Here is a 20,595-nt window from a genome sequence, read left to right as displayed (position 1 = left end):
ACAACAGATGTCTGCTGTGCTGCCACGCCATCCTGTGCTGCTGTATTGCCACCATGTGTCCATTGTTTAAACCCTCAGACATCTGGAACGGACACATATACAGGTCCATGACACACCTGTCATTCTGTAACTCTACAGCCAATCTAACATCATGCAACAAAGTTACACGAAGTTTGATGTGTATTCATGATACATGGCTGCATTCAATACTTGTAGTGGCCCACAAGTGGCATGGCAAAACAATATTGGACTACACAAGTACATGTAAGGTAATATATTCATCCTGTGCACATATTTCAATTTCCCTGCATCAGTGTCATGGATGGCAGGAATGTGGCACATGTATCAGCACATGCACAGGGTGTGTTATGTGGGTGCCAGAGGCCTAGGCTGTGCCAAACAGGTGACATCATGTATGTGAGTCAGGAAGGTATGCAGGTTAGATGGACCATGGAGAGGTGCAGTGTATGTCTGTTGGTGACCTGCATGCAACAGTGGTGTCTGAGTGTCTGCATGCACACCATCAAGTCTAATATTAGCCCTACATTTGTGTATCTTAGACAGCTGTGGACAGTACATGGTAGAGTTGACAGTTCACTGTCTCTGACCATGGACATGTGAACTGGCTCTGCCAACAGTAGCACTAGCACCACCATGGCCAGGGTCAGATGCTTTGCCAGTACCGGATGGTGACTGCAATATGCTGAGGCTGTGTCCCACATGAGATTGCCCAAAACCACATGCCCATGGCCTTCCATGTCATGATGTGGACAGCACACTTCCCTCTGTAGTGCTATAGGTACTGCCAATACAAGAACATGACTGTATATGGCCACATGGACTCCCAGCAGATGGTGTTGCTGACCTTTGTCCATGTGTCTGATGCCCAACTCCAACTAGATGCTCCAGCACAGACATTGTGTAGTCAAAGACAGACACTGTCTCAGCCCACTGTCTATCCACAACAGCAGGGAACCGATCCAGGGTTCCCCAGTGTGGTGGAGTAAATCATGGATATCTGTCCATGCTGCATCCATAACCCTAAGCATCCATGTGGTGTTGCATTCTGAACTTGCCTGTACCTCAATGATGGAGCAAAACATATGGTGAGTGACCCTTGATGTGACACCTGCAACAGGTGGTGGATAGACAGCAGTCCTCCTATGAGCACCCCTGTCAATCTGCCTGTGTGGGACCTAACCATCTCTCTGGCTATGGCCAGTTTCTACACTCATTGAAGCCATAGTTGTCACACTGCCCTGTTCAATGTCTCCAGCCTCTGACTTTCCATTATCTGTGGCCTCTGGGGACTGGATATGTGTGAGCATACTGACCGTGTGTGGTGACAATGAGGGCAGAAGAGGGATGTCAACCTCTGAGACAGATTCAACCACCAACAACCCCACCTGTGCCTCACTATGGCCACCATCTTTATCAGCATCCAATGAGACAATGTCATCAGGTTGTGAGGGGGACAGACTCCAACTTCCCCAGTCACCTGTGAGAAACAAAACAACAGCAGTACAGGACTATCTGCACTAATATGTATGGTAATTCACACAGACTCATACAGATGAGGATCCACAACTGCAGTATAAGTTCCACATCTTCACATCTCTGCTCCCATGCACAACAGACAAACACACAACAACATACAGAGACAAGTCAGGCCCATTATAACATGCACATCAGCTGCATCTAGTTAACATTGTCAGTACAATACACATGTAAGCTATGCAATATGACAGTGTATGTGATAGACCTAAACATAACAGCCAGTACACGTATATTGAGAATGATATGCCAGTAGTACTATTAATGCCTCAGGTATGTACTATGAGTGTGGGCCTTTGACCCTCCATTAATTATGGGTTTGTCCTAAGTTCCTGCTGTAGAAGGTTGACAGGTATGTTAGGCATAGCTCTCAGCCAAACAGGGACAAATGTCAAGACACAGGGACTTAGCCAGAGTACATCAGGTAATTCAAGGTCAGTTTTACAATGTTATAACTAATTATGTGAGACATGGGCAGAATGAAAGGAGATGAATTACAGTACATTTTTTGATGTTTCAGGGGTGTACACCCTCTCTTATTGTCACTATGCACTATGTGTACTCCACTAGCTTTCCTACAACAGTCAACCGTTGTAGGTGGGATTGACAGGGACAGAGCTGGGATGTGATTGAAATCAGGGACAGGTGAGAGGCATGCGTGTAGGTGTAGGACAGTAGAGTATCAATGACATGTCATCACCATAGATCTAAGATGAGCTTACTGCTGTAATCCCTATTTCCCATACCTCTATCATCCCACCTGCATCCTGTTATATGTAGAAGTCTATTACATACCTGATGGAGTGCAGTACTCCTTTATTGAACTTTGCTTCAAGTAATCTTTTGATAATGCACTCTGTGTGTGTAAGACTCATACAGACCTGTCCCCCATAACAAGCTGCTTGTCTTTATAAGGTACTGCTCAATAGCAGGTAATTGTCCCTGCAACACTCTGTGGCTCAGATGTGCTAATTGCAGCCAAAACAGCTGTATTGTACTATCATTTGCCAATGACACGCCACCACAGTGAAATATATCAGGTCTTCATGTAGGCCTTGGCCCCTGTCTTAGTTTATGAGATGGACATTACTGAGGTGTAGAGACTACAGCATCACAGAGGGCAGGTACAAACACTGTCCACTGTAGAGATTTATGACGTATGTCCACAGTTTTGCCTCACATGTGTTGTCAGTGTCCCATAGCATTTTGGTCATCTGACAGTGCACTGGCAAACATTGTGGGCTGAGGTCAGTAAGGGAAGCCACACATGTGTGTCACACTGTATACCTGTCAGACTATGCATACTACTGCAATAGCTCTTATTCTATCAACATGTTATCTTTGTAGGGGCAAACTGTTACACATGTCCCTACCTGTGGGCCTTTGCACCATGGCTGCCCATTAAGTATGGCTGTATCTGGAACCCTTGTGCTAGGGGGTTGGGAGGTATGGTAGGTTTGTAGCAGCTATCTTTATATACAGCTGTGTATGCTACAAGCTGCAGCTGCTGCTGCAGTGTACAACACATAGGGGGAAGTGTGAACACTTTGGTAGAAAGCAAACTGTATGTGTAACTGTGTAAGCCATGGCAGGCCTGTCATCATGGCAGAGCCAGGGCATGGGTATTCTATACAGTGCAATCAGGGCATGTGCTTAAGGTATGTCTACTATGCAACAGTGCAACTAACAGAGTAGTAGGTGGTATATAGTTAGGCTATATGGATATGTGCATGGTGTCCCTCCCTGCAGGCCTTTGTCTTGCAAAACTGAGTAGCAGTTAATTAAGTAGCAGTAACCTATGGGGACTATGCATGCATAACTTAGTCATTACTTGCTATATTCACAATAATGTAATTGAAGTGTGACACAACAATGGATTTGAACCCAGGACTGTGTGTGGCAAAATGTACTGCATGTAAGGCATTTAACAGACTGAGCTACTAAGTCTCTGCAAATGCATGTGTATTTGCAGGATATATGTACATATATACAGGCTGTGAAAAACATTTCCACAGCCATGAGTATGTATGTGGCTTTATATGGTTGAATTTCTACACCAGGGTCCCAGTTGTACATGTACTTCACCATTGTTGCCTTAGCAGGTGTCTTACCAGACGTTGCTGATAAAAGGGCACATATACCTGCTATCAAAGGCATCACGTACAGTCATTAGTGTGTCTTCATTATTATTTATTATTGCACCAGAGTCCAAGATACACTCTCAGTTTTCACATTAGTTTTTTTATTTCATTTAATTGCATAATGTCTATAAGTCGCAAGCAGTATATTTTGCTGGAAACACCTGTTTAATCTAGAGCTAGTGTAGTGTGGTGGGTTAGTGTAATGTGCTATAGTAAAGTGTGGCCTGGGTTTGACAGTTGGCAGAGGTGTTTATTTTCTACATGTAAGTAACACTGTCATAAACACATATAGACATTAAAGCTGTTTAAAGCTCATTTAAGCTAATTTTAACTGAGCTTAGTGAGGTGGTGTGAAGTGCCTCTCCTTGCAAACCTGCACTAAAAAATATAAAGAAAAAAGGGGTGATAGGAAAATGCTAAAATGGTGGCAAGCAGGGGCCGAAAAATATAAAAGGCAGGTAGGGATGTGCAGGATGGGTGTAGGGCAGAACCATAGCTATCTATTTCTTGTACATCAACAGCTATGCATTTTGATAGGTTTTGTAGATGAACTTGGACTCTCAAATGACAGAGACAGGGGTGAGGACAACATAAATGTGTTGTCAAGCCAATTGGACCAAATTAGTTATGTCCAGTGGACACGTGTGCAAAATGGAGAGCTCTATATGGGGCGATATGTTTTTTTGTGGGACAGGTGCCCATTTTTTTTTTTTTTTAAGGAGAGAGTGGAATGTTGGGAAAGGGACATAGGTACATGTGAGGAGGTAAGTTGGGTAGGAGAGGATGCAATAGCAGACAGACAAAACAAACAAGATAGCAGACAGGGGCAGTGTGTGACACATGTGGGATAAACACCTTGGATGGGAAGGGTGTTGTGGAATCAGAGTCACATGGGCCTCCAGACAGCAGCAGCATGACTGACATCCCCACCCTTGGGCAGTCAACACTGCACCTTCACTCCCCTGAAGTTGGCTGTGCTGGAGGCTAGGCGCCAGGGCCAGGCTGCCCCACCAGGTTGGCCAGTGTGCCCTCAATCTGGTGCAGGTAATGTTCATAGGTCTGATGAATGATTCTGCACACCATAATTGGCAGTTCCTGTTGGGTGACTGCAGCCCCTCCATCATGACTCCTAGGGGGATGATGGCCCCCATCCCCTGAGGCAGTTCCACCCAACACCACAGGTGGTGCAGGGGCAGTGGAAGGGGAACAACCAGCCTGGGTCCCAGATATGCTAGGACCCAGTGCCATGGCCAGTTGAGGCAAGGTAGATTGATCACTGAGAACTGGCCTACCCTGATGTGTTGTGGTGATGGAGGTATAGCAATATGTATAGGTTAGTTATGAACAAAACATAGTAATAACAGCATGCCAGAACAGTGGAAATAACCCAATTACATGTCAATGCATATTATGTGGAATACAACAATACATACCAGAAAAGTTAGTATGTTAACAGCATGCCAGTAACAGTTACAGCATAAGGCCAACAAAATAGGTAATTCAACAAGATATGTTAATACGTAACTATTATAATACATAACAATAATAATACACATGCTCAAAATACAGGTAATTGAACAAGATATACAAGATATATGAATAGTAAACCATAACCAATGGATTACAAGAACAATGAAATGAAGATAAGGGGTGAGGAGAGATAGTAAAACAGTCCATTATTACCATTATAAACTATTAATTGTCAGTAGTACTAATATCTACTCTATGGTTCTGTCCATTATTTATGTGTACAAGTCCCCTATAGCTGCTGTATTACATACATACCTCTCAAGCTATTCGCATGGGACAGTATGGGCCAAGCAGGAACAACTGTGGGTACATTACTGCACAGAACACTGGCATGTCAGGTGGACCTGTATAACTACCAAGGTGTACTGTGGGCTGATGTAGTGATACTTTACATTTTAGGTAATCATGCCAATGATAATCCCGTGACAGATGGGTTGTGCACTACTAATTACACTAGGTGACAGCGTGACACTTAGAGACATATGTGTACAGTACAGACCCTAAACAACTATCACGCCTTGCATGGCAGGCATGGTGATAGAACCCAATAGCAGTGACTGCAGAGGACATCTGCATGGAATGTATGAATCGGCTGCAGCAACTTTGAACAGACACTCCCGTCATATAGCCACAGCACTATTACACATTATTTTATTATTTATTTTGTTTTATTTTATTATTATGTATATTCATTCCCTTTTCTGTTATGCTGTGCTGTCACATTCTTGCTAATGATTTTAACAGTCTGTGACATCTAAACACACAATTATTTACTCATAATGTGGGCCACCACACCCATTTACCTGTAGTTCCAGTGGAGTGAGAATCTGTAAACATTACATGAACGATACTGTAATATTTATTACTACATAGTACTGGATTTGAACCCTGGTCTGTGTGTGGCAAAATGTATTACAGACTTAACACCACCACACTGCACAAACCCACTCAGCTATGCTTAAATATGACCTTTAAATAAAAAATTGCATCTGGTTTCTATTTTTAGATGTCTGGCAGGATTCTCAGTGCCACTTAGCATTGCTGCGCTCCACACCACACCTTGCAAACATGCTTTTTCAAAAAAAAAAAAAAAAAAAAAAAAATATATATATATATATATATATATAATATATAAAAAAATAAAAATAAAACAAATAAATAAACACTTACAACACTTAAATACACGGCTGACATTATACCATTGGACAGTGCAGGGAGTGTCTTACTCATCTGCAGACACAGTTGGCACTACACTCCCGAGTCCCTACACTGATTCTATAACCCTGTTCCACAGCTGTCCCTTGGCAACCCACCATGATTAATATGCATGATGTGCTGCGGAGGGGGAACCATGTACACAGACACAGTAACATTCCATGTAAGCTCTACACTTTGCCTACACAGAGTTTATTAAATCCTGGGGCATGATTATATGAACTATCCTATTCAAAAGGGATTAATGAGCAATTTATTTGTTTAGCAACACAATAGTATAGCTTGGGGTCTGCTGTAGCTATTGTGGCTGGCTAGGATAGTGATTTTTTAGTTTAGTGTTCTATTCCGGGAGGTCAAACAAAAAAGGCAAAACTCTTAGGTCATAATGCATGTGGGTAGTTAAAGGATAAGTGTATAGGATATTGTTAGTTTGAAGGTTTTATTTCTTGCTGGACATTTACGGATTTATTTTCATATTAGGTTTTCAAGGTTTGTTGGTTGTAGGTTTTTTCAGGATGGACCACACAATTAATTAAGGGGCATACTGGGAGTTTGCCTTATTGATGATGATGATGTGTGTGTGTGTGTGTGTGTGTGTGTGTGTGTGTGTGTGTGTGTGTGTGTGTGTGTGTGTGTGTGTGTGTGTGTGTGTGTGTGTGTGTGTGTGTGTGTGTGTGTGTGTGTGTGTGTGTGTGTGTGTGTGTGTGTGTGTGTGTGTGTGTGCTTTTAGCTTCTACGGTCCACTGCCTTTCTTCTTTATGTCTTTACAGCCACGGATAGCAGCATGGTCCATCGGTTAAAGGCATTCATTTAGCCAAAGGGAGGAACATTGTTTGGCAACATCTGACTAAATCAGTATTTGACAAAACATTTTTGATGGATGGGTCAAGAAATCTGTTTCATGCCAGGCAGTTATATACATCTATTAAGAGATTTCCAAGACAACTACTCAAGCACATATGTATCAAGTTAGAAATTTTAATCCAAATGTTCAAAAATACAGAAGTTTACAAACAATTCTGAAATGCCCAGAAGACACCAATGTGCATAACTTTCAATATTAACACAGTATTCTTGCCAAGCACAACTCTCCACATCCACCATATAGAATATATAACACACAAATCTCATTGCCCTAATCCTAACTCTAAACTTATAAAAATAAAAAAGAAAGTACTAAAGCATCTGTAGCACACACACTGTTTACTTCTCATTTAGCGCTTTCATCCAAAAGGTATATTGACTTCTTCAGAATAACATAAAATGACAAAAAGCCAGGCTAAATACAGTTAAAAAGTCATGTGGCTGACTCAACTAAAAAACAAGTCTAGGTCACTAACGAGGGGTTGGAACAGTTCTTCAAGTATATAAATGAATCCACAGAGTTTTTGAGGTTTACCATGGCAATTGACACTGAATGTGCCAACTTTCTAGATGTTAGTATTAAAAAGAACAGGGAGAGTAATAAGTCTGAGTCAACACTCTATAGGAAGCTGACTTACTCGAACTCTCTCCTGCGCTTTGATAGTTAGCACCCTCTTCATCAGAAGAGGTCATTAGTGAAGGACCAATGCATAAGGCTGGCCCGTATGGTTAGTGAAGATAGCTGTTTTATATCAGAATGTGATAAACTTTGCGAGATGTTGTGTAAAAGGGGTTACCCTAGAGATTTTCTTTCTAGTATTTTTACAGAGGTTCAAAGGAAGAGAACTGACGGGACTTATATACCCCTACTTGGTACACTACAAAACCAAGTAGTAATAAAACCACCAAATCATGAAAATGGCACCAATTTTAATAAGGCTCTTATTATTCCATATTGTTTGCAATTCAGTGATATAAGTGTAATCATACACAAAAATTGGGCCATTTTTGGTGGTTAGCAAGACATTATTGATAAGGTAGGGGAAAAACCTATTGTAGTTTACCAGAAAGATGTATGCATCAAAACGATGTTGGAAAGAACAGTGTATGAAGCTACCAGTGGTAAAATAATGAATGTGGTCATTGTATGCAATGTAAAAATATTTTGGAAGGTAAAGAAGTAGACATTTGGGGTTATGGCACTGTGAATTTATAAAGGAAATATAACTGTAACAGCAAGGGGCTGATTTACATGGCAAAGTGCCAACAATGTAAAGGATTCTACATTAGGAAAACTGTTAGACACTTAAAAAACAGGATGTATCAACATTTTTATGACATTGCAAAAAAAGATGAACACAATGCTTTATATAGGCATACTAAGGAATATCCAAATCACACTTTTAAATTCATTGTCATTGACAGTGTCCAAGAGAGACCTAGAGGTGGACCTATAGATCTGTATTTAGAGTACCAGGAGTTAAGTGGCAGCTTAGATGTAATGCTGCTAACAAACCTGGGCTTAATGAGACTGTATCCTTGTCTTGTTACCTTAAGCTAAAATCAATGTTTGCTATTTAGTTTAGCATTTTTTAATTACACTTTAAATCTGCTTTATGGTTGAAAACATTTTTTAAGGTAAAGTGTCAAAAGTTTAAAAAGTTATTAAGCATTTTATATATGGTATCTTTAAGGAGAAAAGGTTAATTATGACCTAGCCTTGTTTTTCAATTGAGTCAGTCATGTGACTTTTTAATTGTATTTAAGCTGTTTGTTTGTCATTGTGTGTTATTCTGAAGAAGTCCATATACTTTTTGGGTGAAAGCGCTAAATGAGAAATAAACAGTGTATGTCTGCTACAGGTGCTTCTGGTACTTTCTTTTTTATTGTTATTAGTTGGTTTATGTATTTGTTTTCTAACTCTAAATTTAAATGCACCCAGATCTTAACCCAACCATAAACCAGACTCTTATCTTAATCATAACAATATTCCAAAAATAAAACTTCACTAGCAGTTTTCAATCCAACCCCTCTTTTAATACTAAGTTACTGAATTCTGGGAATATTATACCATTGATATTCAACCAGTTGGCAAGTCATATAGTGTATTTGCATCAATAAATATTGCACAATAGTTTTTACCCCATTGCTGTAGAACAAATGTCACATGAAGAAAATAATATACTAGCAAGCACAGAGCACTTAAAAAATAGTCATATAAAGGAAGCCCTGTAAGAAGGAAAACATCATGCAGTTGAAGGCATAATGGCTACCAAGGGTTGCTGATGGACCAGAGCGTCATATCAGGCATGTCTGACTTAGATTTCTATCAAAATTTGTATAGAAAGGTTTTTGGTTATGGATCCTGAGTCTGCCTTCCGATTGTCAACTGCTGATCACATCTTCTAACAACTTGCACCCAGCTCAGCTATCATTTTTGCCCCATCCTAGTAGTGGCTCTAATCTGTTGTTGTGAGGAAGATTAGTTTCTCCTGAGCTGTAGGATGATTTTAAATACTGCTCTTGTGAGTGGTCATTGTGTAAAACTGATGGGATAGCTGTCTTACTCTCCTGTGTTGCTGCATAAGCAATCTCCTACTAGTGAAGTATGCCACACTTGTTATTTTATTTTTATCAGCTTATGCAACATCCCTTTGCAATAGAAATCCATTGTTCTGGGGGAGACTCATTCTTCCTGAGCTGCAGAAGGATTTAAGGCACTACTCTAGCAATAATTATCTTACTATATGATAAGTGTGATTAGCAGAACTAGTGTATTATAGTAGATGAATGGCATTGTTAAATTTTTAAAAACCTTTTATTAGTAAGAACAACTTGTATGCATTGGCTTAGTATTTATGATCTTTGATACTCTGAACAGCTTAAAGAAGACTTTAAAAATGTAGAGTTAGCAGTGTCACAAAATGTATTCCAACCAATGATACTGTCAAACCAACTCCAGTTTCTGATTTTATTTCCAGTCTTGCAGGTATTTTCAGAAAAATTCATTTAGTCCTGTGGATATTTTAGTACAGAGAAGTGAGTGTTAAATTATAGTTCACTCGAAAATGGAGTACCTCAATAATTATGCACTGCACGTTTGACTGAAGAATATTTTTTTATAAAATGTAATATTTTTACTATTTTAAGTCATCAGGTTGCAGTAATTAGGGTGATAGTTTCAATTGTGAAAAATCAAGGGGCTTGGATTGTATTGTGGATAGCAAGTGAAGCAGAAACAGCTTCACTTGTCATTGTTCTGCTGCCACAACACTGAGAGCTGTGACAGTATTTGTAAGAGAATGGGCTGACAAGTAAGTTCACATGAGGAAATCATTACCAGCAAGTGACTAAGGTGAGATCACTTCAAGGGTGTAACCAGGCATATTCTGTGTACTCAAATGAGTACAGTCTGAGCATGTCTCTGGAAATGCTATGGCTCTAACAGCACAGACTGTTTAGAACGTCTAAACTAGTGTCTATTGTATGGAACTATACCAACATGCTTAAATGATAGGAATGCATATCTTAAAATAGTTTTATGGTTATATGTGGGAACAGTGAAAATAGTGTACTCCATTCTGAAGTGTAAAAGGGCATTTGGGGGCTGAGTACATTTTTAAATAATAGGTGGATGGTAGGGGCAGCATTATTAGGTTTGAGTACAAAATATAAATGTTTGGCTACACTCCTGAATCACTGTGTTAGAAAAAAATAAGGGAAGGAACTCTGAGAGTAACGTGGGTCATACCACAGCAAAGTATAAGGAAGAAGGAACTGAAGAAAGATGTGGGGGAGTTTTTAAGATATTAATACAGGAAATGGAGTGATTCCTACAGGCATGTATTGAGAGTAGGATTACAATCACAGGGCATGAAGTGGTAAGGATTTTAAATTATTTTGTGTCATCACACTCTAGCAGTAATTGGAAGATGAAATGCATGCAAGAGATGAGGACAGCTATAATGTTTTTGAACTAGACATCCAAGAAAAGACATGAAGTGTGAAAGAAGGTTTACAGAGTAGAGGGATGTGAAACTATGGGCAAAGAAAGAGCAGGCTGAAACACCAAATAAATCAAAGTTGTGTAGGAGACCAAAGTATGATGAAAGAATGACATCCAAGAAGCCAGTAAAATAGGAGCTTCTGCCCATGGTATATCAAACCCAATAAATAGGCAAGCATACATAAGCTTTAGAGATTCAAAAACTGGAGAAAATGCTGGAGTAAAATAGCTAATACCCAACAAACCTCAGGGTAACCTGGATGTATACAGGAAATAAACCAAAGTTCAAAAAATTTTAGACAGTCCAAAACTATTTATTGCAAAATACCTTGAGCGCTTTCATCACTTGCCGCGGAACTTCATAGAATGTACATAGATAAAATAACAGAGTTTAAATAGCAGTATTCAAAGGCACACGACAAAAACAACAAATCCTAACCTGCAGTTAATCAACTATGAAACTAATCTGATTAACATAATTAAATAAAACCACAATAAAAATGCACATACATAAAAACATTAAGAATATATAAAAATGTAACTAAAAAAACGTTATTCCACAGCAATGATAATAAAACAAGTCATAATAAAAACAACCTCCCCCTATAACTTGGAAGCTCTTAGCTCTAATTTACTGCTAATGGACAACATACCATTTAAACCAGGGAGTGAGTTAGCTTCCAAGCGCAGTTTCCATAGCAACTCTATGTATTCAAGTCTTTGCTCCCAAGCACCAGCTCGAATATCAGAAATAACTTGTTCAAATAGGAAAACAAAAACATTTTGTTATTTAAACGTTTACTTATACTTGAATAAAGCATTATTATCATTAGAGTTATTTATATCATAATAATGTTCATAGATATGCTTCTTTAAAGTCCATTCGGGTTTGCCCATGTAAAAACAGTCACAATAATCACAGAAGGCGAAGTACATAACTTTGGTGGAATTACAATCACATCTATAAGACAGTTTAAACTCATAATCAATACTTGTGAGTTTCAAATTATCACTTAAGTATATCAATTTACACTGTGCACACATTGTATTTTGACATGCCTCTCATGACAAAACTAGAGGTAGGTAATGGCACAATTAGCAGCTGATTCAAACTTTTCTTTGAAATTAAAATGCCTCTTATACACAAAATCTGGTGCTTCACCCAATATCCTTCCAATAGTTTCATCACTAGTAATAACTTTCTAGTTATTAATCGTAACTTGCTTTATCAAAGTAATAGATGAGCATACTTAATAATTATGGTATGATCAAAAGTATTTATATTCATTTCCTTCCAGCCAACCAGGTTGGTCTGGGGACCATACCTAACAAAGGAAAAAACTATCATGAAGTTTTGTACAAACTTCCTCTTTAATCTCATTAAGAAGCTTCTCTTAACTAACATCTCTATGAGTTTATTTATCTCTAAAAGAAACTGTTCATCACAAGAAACTATTCTTGAAATACAGACCATCTAGTCCTTAATCAAACTTTTCTTCTGGGTGGGATGGGGGGTTGCTTTTATAATGTAATAATGCATTGGAATAAGTTAGCTTCCTATATAAAAGAGAAGTAAAACACTAGCTTGTGTTGTCCTTAACCAATGTGATATCGAAATAATTCATCTTCTCTAAGGAATAGGAAAAAGTAAATTGTAGAAATGTAGTAGTTGCATTTTAAATATTAGTAAATTGTTGCAATTCTAACACAATTCCTTTCCAGATAAGGAGAATATCACCAAGAAACTGAAAATAAGTAACAACTAACTGCATAAAATCAGACACAAAACCATAATTCCTTTCTCAGCACCAAAGGACCATATTAGCATAAAGGGAGGCACATCCCACCCCCATAGCCACACCTGAGAGCTGTTTAAAATATTCACCCTCATAAAATAAAAAAATATTATACAATACAACCTCCATAAAGTCCACTAGAATATAAACGTGGCTGTTTGATATCTCTGTACAAACCAAACAAGCCTCCCCAAACCACTCAAGATCAACAGAGTGAGGTATACAGGAGAAAAGGTTAACAACATCTATTGTGACCAATAACCAGCACTCACAATAACAATTCTTGCTTTAAGGATCTTAACAAATTCCAGGAATCATGTAGAATATAGCTAAATTTTTTGGAAAACATTTTCAAAAGTCTGTCTATATATAGTGCTAATGGATGAGTTTTAGAGTCCACCACTGAGACTGTAGGGCATAAAGGTGGATCATCTACATTTTTATGGACTTTTGGGATGCCAAAGATGACCAGTATCACTGGTCATTCTACATTCAAAAATCTATGGAGAGTGTGTTCAATGGCACCCTGATGCAAAAGGTCCTTTAAGAGTAAGTTAGTTCTATGGGGAGCAATATCATTCCGGAGATCCTATCATGCTGAACATTGTTGTTAAGTAATATATACATTCTGACCAAGTAATCAATAGAATCCATAATCACCACTCCCCCACCTTTATCAATTTTCATGATTCTTATATCATGGTCATTCATGAGTTCCTTCATTAATAAATTTTCATCTTTATTTAAATTATAAGCCCCTTTAGTGTATAAATACTGAACCCAAGATCTCAAACCCTTTTCATGTTGTCTTTCATATGCCTGTAAGGTAGGGTGAAGTGGACGATTAAAAGTACTGGCTCTGCTAAAGCATTTATCATGCATTTGCAAATTAGATAAGTCTTGAAACAAGACTTTAAGATTTAAATTTCTAGTGAACAATTTTAAGTCTACTAATAAATCAACAATATCGTATCTAAAAGTAGGAACAAAGGTAAATCCTTTCATAAATAAATCAAAATGCTTTTGCTCAGTCTCCAAATGACTGTAATTAAATATCTTGAAATCTTTATAAGTTAAAACTATTGATTGTTCAGAAGCAGTAGAAAAAGCGCACAGATGGCAAAAATCTTCAGTTTCAGGAAAAAAAAACAGACGGAAAAGTATCTACATTTAATGTCTGGTATTCCTGGTTCAATATTTTTTGCAATAATGCTGACCCCGAGAATAGTGGTGGGATGTCCATACCTGACGACTGTCTTGCTGATAATTCTTCTGGCTGGATAGCCTTTCTGACCTTTGAAGAGGGGAAAATCTTCATGGTTGCCTATGCTTTGTACCTGCTCATGAACATAATCCACAGTGGAAACCCCTGAGCAAGGTGATCTGATCTCTGATTAGTGACATTTTTATCATAAGGTATAGGTTAAGCTGTGCCCTTGGCATAAGCTAAATCATCCCTTAACAGTTCCTTATCTTTGACCTTCTTGAAATATTGGTTAACCTTACGAAAAATGTCACTATACTGAAGGTGATGAAATTCAAACAACAAATCACGCTTGAGAGCCATGTCAAATGTGTGAATATTTTTAGAGAGCTTAAGCAACTCTTTCTCATTGAATTTAATAAAAATTTCCACAATAGTAAGGCTACATTATCAAAGGCTGTCAGTAACGCGGTTAAAAGCTTGTTGTTCCCCACCTAGTCCATTGAGAAACTTCCAAAGTCTAAGGCATTTGGGGACATGCTTTCTGCTTAGACATTCAGCTAAGTATAAATTGTCAAGTTGCAGTGACTTATATTAAAAAAGCTTTTTATCTAATAGTGCCATCAACTCTTTAAATGAAGCACTTACTGTTGGTAGACCGGAAATTCTATTGAAACACTCGGGCACCAAGTCCAACGAAGCCGTGATGTCCAAATCATTAAAAGAAGCTCCAACAACTCTATTACAATTAACTTCAATGGCATTAGGTGCTTGTCGGGCCACATCATTTGACAATGGAAATCATTCATCCAGAATAATATTGTTGCTTAGAGGTGGAACAAACTGCGGAATCCTTTAGAGATTGATGAAGTAATTTATAATGATAAAACAAGTAGAACTTACTACAACTGTGCATGAGTATTAAGAATCTTTAGAACAGGAAGAAAAATGAAAACAAAACAATGAATGCCATGATACAGAAAAATAAAACAGAAAATGGAAAGCAGTTCTTCCATTTAACATGTAGATTCTTCACATATCATGAAAAGTCATAGAACCAAAACTGGGGAAAAACTGCTTTGGGTCATGCTAGCAGATTGCAGGACCAAGTACAAAACGAAAATGCCACACAGCCCAAATCTTCTATATTAATGCAGACTGCAGGCTGAAGTACAAAATGAAAACACCATACAGCCAAGATCTTCTTGTAGCTTAAGAAAGCAGGATCAAACATAAAGACACTCCAATATTGGAGTCCAAATCACCACTCCTTACATCAAATGCAAACCAGGCAACATGTGTATAATGTAAAGACTTTATTAAAACAATGCAAAAATAACTAACTAAGCACTTTCATCCTTCAGTGTTAATGGGACTTCATCAGAGTTAAAACCTGAAAGTACTAAGTGCTCCTATATATAACAAAAACTCCTCTCTTAAGGTGCATCCTCACCTGTTCCAAGTCATTATGTGTTTAATACACGCCTCCTAACCTCCAAGCTCAGTTTACTCTTGCAAATTATAGTGCTGATTTTGATGTATCATACAGATGAGCTAAAATATACTAAAAAGATTAAACTTTTCAGATCAGCTTTAAAAAAGATGGAATGTTCCTGTGATCTGTATATGTAATTTAGTTATATAGAATGGAACAATTTGTTTTCTCTGAAATTAAAGTTAGTTAGTTAGTAGTCTGTAATTAAAGTTAGTGAAGGGTAATATGATTGACTTTTTATGAAAGATGAAATGCTCTGTGAGAAAGTCAGCCAATAATTGCATCTCTGATTCTGAGTAGTGACTAAATTATGCATCTAGCTCTCCAATTACAACTTGAAAGATTGTTTAGCTTGCTTTCTTTGGTAGAGAGGACTCATACAGTCAGATCAAAAGGGTTGCTGTGGTCAATTTACTCTTTTTTTGTTCATGAAGCCTGATCCCTCTCTGGCATTTTCATTTCTGATAAATTAATTGGTTTCTAATAGTCTATGTAGTCATGACCAGATTTAGGTAAAATGGAATCCTAGGCAAAGGACTCTATAGGTTCATAGGTGTGTACTAGGCCAACAGCCCTGGAGCCTTTGCAAGCCTAGCCCATAGAAGTGCCCTGGCATCATGCCGCCATTAGTTCTTGGTGCCTCGATCAAGTAGAGCCACTGGAGTAATCCCCAGGGTGAACTTTCTATTACCCATCCACTCATCAAGATTTCTCTTGAAAAGGGTCAGTGAGGTGCTCTGCTTGACATGTATGGGAAGTCTATTCCAGAGCATGGTCAGTCTCTGGGTTATGAACCTGTCCTGCCAGCATGTTCTGTTGATTGTGGTAATGAGATTGAGGTCCCTGGAGTGTGTGGTGTGGAGGGATTGGGATTTCTTTAGGTGTAACATTTCTAACAGGGCTGGGTCAGACATGGCTTTGTAAGTCAAGCAGAGATCACCTCTTAATAGACAATATGAGACAGAGAAAAGCTAGAGTTTTTTGAGTCTGTCCATGTAGGGCATGTGTTTAAGGCCTAGGATCCTCTTTGTGAGGTACTTTTGTGGCCTTTCCAGCTGTTGCAGATGATTGGTCTAATGAGGGAAGAGTAGGTAGAGATGATAGCCTCTTTCTTCCTGGATGCAAAACCCTTGGTAATGAGATGTGCCACACAGAAGGACAGAGTGGCAATGTGGTGGTCGAAGGAGAGGTTGCTGTCAACCTGTGTCCCCAGATCTCTTATAATGCCTTCAGTGTTCAGTGGGCTACCATCAGTGTGGTAATTAGTGGGAGCTGAGTTTTTCACAAAGGGAATGGTGATGCATTATTTGGCATTAAGCTTAAGGCCATGGTTTCGACACCAGTCGTTGGTCTCAGTGAGGCCTTTCTGTAGGATGTCTACATCACTTGAGGAGTTAATAATGGCTCCCAGCTTGCAATTGTCATCAGACTTGGACAGCCAGAGTCCTTCCGTGTGAGCCTGGACTTCTGAGAAGTACATGCCAAACAGGAGAGGAGCCAGGACCGATCTCTGTGGGACTCCACTCGTGACTGGTCGGCAGTCTGACTTGGAGTCTGCTACTTTCACATTGTGGGTTCTATTTGTGAGCCAATTTGCAACCCACCTAGTGACATATGGATTGATGCCTAGTTTGGTGAGTCTATCAATAATTCCTGAGTGGGGAATGGTATCAAATGCCTTGGCCAGATCAAAGTAGGCTGTATGAACTGCCTTGCCCTCATCCACAGCTCTGGTGACTGACTCAAAGAAATCAACCAGATTGAGCAGGCATGATCTACCCTTCACAAAACCAAATTGTGTGGGATCCAGAGTTTGCAGATTCCATATATCCTTGTTAATTAGTTCCATGATGATGCGCTCCATAGCCTTGCATATCAGACTCATCAGGCTAATGGGGCAATAATTCACAGGGTCTGTAGTCGCTCCCCCTTTATGGAGAGGGATGACTGTAGCAGTGTGCCATTCTGTAGGGACAAAGCCTGAGGTGAGGCTGTGACTGAACTGGACACACAGGTGTGGTGCCAGTTCACTTTGTAGTTCACGTAGAACACAGCCAGGGATATTGTCGGGTCCCATGGAAGCTGTATTCTTGGCCTTGGACAATGCAGCTTTAACCTGTGCTCCAGTAATGCTGGGTGCCTGGCATTCTTCTGGTACTGTGATTGGTCCTTTGGGGGGGGGGTAAAGTTGGCACTGAATCTGTCGGCCAGTATGTTGGCAATATCTGTTGGCTCAGTATAGGAGGCAACATTGTGCAGTAACTCAGAGCAAATCTAGGTATTGCCATAGGGATTATTGATATAACTGTAGAAGGCTTTGTGGTTGTTTTTAGTGTCTGCCGCAATTCTGCCTTCGTAGCTAGCTTTAGAGGTTTTGATGAGGGATCTCAACTTTTTGTTGAGGATAATAAGGGTGTTTTTCCAGTCTTGGGACTTCATCTTTTTCTGCAACAGTTTCTTCCTTCTGTTGTAGAGTTTGTTAATGGCAGGGAACCATCAGATTGGCTTTCTTTTTTTGGAGGAGAGTGTCTTGGTTCTGTTGGGTATGGCTAGTTCCATGCATTTATGTACGTGTTCGTACAGTGCACTGGTGTTTGATTCGGAGGTCATGCACCTATTTTCCATTTGCATGGGTGCCGTGAATTTAGCCACCTCTGTTTGTAGGAGCCCAAAGTTAGCTTTGGAGAAGTTTTTCATGGTGGTTACCTTTGTTGCTGCTGTGGGTGAGATGTGGATTTCCATGGTAATTAGTTTGTAGAAGGTCCTTTAAGAGTAAGTTAGTTCTATGGGGAGCAATATCATTCCGGAGATCCTATCATGCTGAACATTGTTGTTAAGTAATATATACATTCTGACCAAGTAATCAATAGAATCCATAATCACCACTCCCCCACCTTTATCAATTTTCATGATTCTTATATCATGGTCATTCATGAGTTCCCTCATTAATAAATTTTCATCTTTATTTAAATTATAAGCGCCTTTAGTGTATAAATACTGAACCCAAGATCTCAAACCCTTTTCATGTTGTCTTTCATATGCCTGTAAGGTAGGGTGAAGTGGACGATTAAAAGTACTGGTTCTGCTAAAGCATTTATCATGCATTTGCAAATTAGATAAGTCTTGAAACAAGACTTTAAGATTTAAATTTCTAGTGAACAATTTTAAGTCTACTAATAAATAAACAATATCTTATCTAAAAGTAGGAACAAAGGTAAATCCTTTCATAAATAAATCAAAATGCTTTTGCTCAGTCTCCAAATGACTGTAATTAAATATCTTGAAATCTTTATAAGTTAAAACTATTGATTGTTCAGAAGCAGTAGAAAAAGCACACAGATGGCAAAAATCTTCAGTTTCCGGAAAAAAAAACAGACGGAAAAGTATCTACATTTAATGTCTGGTATTCCTGGTTCAATATTTTTTGCAATAATGCTGACCCCGAGAATAGTGGTGGGATGTCCATACCTGACGACTGTCTTGCTGATAATTCTTCTGGCTGGATAGCCTTTCTGACCTTTGAAGAGGGGAAAATCTTCATGGTTGCCTATGCTTTGTACCTGCTCATGAACATAATCTACAGTGGAAACCCCTGAGCAAGGTGATCTGATCTCTGATTAGTGACATTTTTATCATAAGGTATAGGATAAGCTGTGCCCTTGGCATAAGCTAAATCATCCCTTAACAGTTCCTTATCTTTGACCTTCTTGAAATATTGGTTAACCTTACGAAAAATGTCACTATACTGAAGGTGATGAAATTCAAACAACAAATCACGCTTGAGAGCCATGTCAAGTGTGTGAATATCTTTAGAGAGCTTAAGCAACTCTTTCTCATTGAATTTAATCAAAATTTCCTCAATAGTAAGGCTACATTATCAAAGGCTGTCAGTAACGCGGTTAAAAGCTTGTTGTTCCCCACCTAGTCCATTGAGAAACTTCCAAAGTCTAAGGCATTTGGGGACATGCTTTCTGCTTAGACATTCAGCTAAGTATAAATTGTCAAGTTGCAGTGACTTATATTAAAAAAGCTTTTTATCTAATAGTGCCATCAACTCTTTAAATGAAGCACTTACTGTTGGTAGACCAGAAATTCTATTGAAACACTCGGGCACCAAGTTCAACCAAGCCGTGATGTCCAAATCATTAAAAGAAGCTCCAACAACTCTATTACAATTAACTTCAATGGCATTAGGTGCTTGTCGGGCCACACCATTTGACAACGGAAATCATTCATCCAGAATAATATTGTTGCTTAGAGGTGGAACAAACTGCAGAATCCTTTACAGATTGATGAAGTAATTTATAATGATAAAACAAGTAGAACTTACTAAAACTGCATGAGTATTAAGAATCTTTAGAACAGGAAGAAAAATGAAAACAAAACAATGAATGCCATGATACAGAAAAATAAAACAGAAAATGGAAAGCAGTTCTTCCATTTAACATGTAGATTCTTCACATATCATGAAAAGTCATAGAACCAAAACTGGGGAAAAACTGCTTTGGGTCATGCTAGCAGATTGCAGGACCAAGTACAAAACGAAAATGCCACACAGCCCAAATCTTCTATATTAATGCAGACTGCAGGCTCAAGTACAAAATGAAAACACCATACAGCCAAGATCTTCTTGTAGCTTAAGAAAGCAGGATCAAACATAAAGACACTCCAATATTGGAGTCCAAATCATCACTCCTTACATCAAATGCAAACCAGGCAACATGTGTATAATGTAAAGACTTTATTAAAACAATGCAAAAATAACTAACTAAGCACTTTCATCCTTCAGT

This window comes from Protopterus annectens, chromosome 5.part0, assembly GCF_019279795.1.
Source record: "Protopterus annectens isolate FY-2018-M chromosome 5.part0, PAN1.0, whole genome shotgun sequence".
Taxonomy (NCBI): Eukaryota; Metazoa; Chordata; order Ceratodontiformes; family Protopteridae; genus Protopterus; species Protopterus annectens.
This window is presented reverse-complemented; position numbering follows the sequence as displayed.